This window comes from Trachymyrmex cornetzi, unplaced genomic scaffold (genome assembly GCF_001594075.2).
Source record: "Trachymyrmex cornetzi isolate Tcor2-1 unplaced genomic scaffold, Tcor1.1 scaffold521, whole genome shotgun sequence".
Lineage (NCBI taxonomy): Eukaryota > Metazoa > Arthropoda > Insecta > Hymenoptera > Formicidae > Trachymyrmex > Trachymyrmex cornetzi.
This window is the reverse complement of record NW_017299830.1, coordinates 55,299-55,875: the sequence shown is the minus strand read 5'-3', so window position 1 is coordinate 55,875 and position 577 is coordinate 55,299.

Sequence of the window (577 nt, the reverse complement as noted above, 5' to 3'; positions counted from 1 at the left end):
ATTTTAGCCAATAAAAAATTATATAGAATAATCTCTCTCAAATCTTGACTACTGAAGCTTATATTTGTATATCATTGCTGATTGATGATACTAAATTCAGCGTGGGCACTGCATCGGATTTTAATTTTCTTTTCTGTGTCAGTGAACACCCTAAAAGAAGTTGCATCTATCAATAAGGTTTTTTGTACGCTGTTACGTCAAAATGAGAGGAACAAATGTATCCTACATGAATAAAATTAACATTATTAAAATGAATAATTAACATTAACAATTCACAATTAATAATTAATATTAACATTAATTTATTTATTTATGTATTATATATTTCTTACATACCATTTTTAACATTGGCATTTTTTTGTTCCACTTTAGAAATCGACAAAAATGTAAATTTATGCATTCTTTTTCTCTCTAAAGGGCTCCAGACAATAAAAGGAACAGGGAACAGAGAGAATAAGAATTTCAACCTATCAGAAATCATGGGGGTGATCCCGATTGATCACGGCTCGATTGGACACCATCAATCACAGCGACTGGTGCTTAGGAGCTTTGTAGTCTCAAGCGCTGTGAGTGGCTC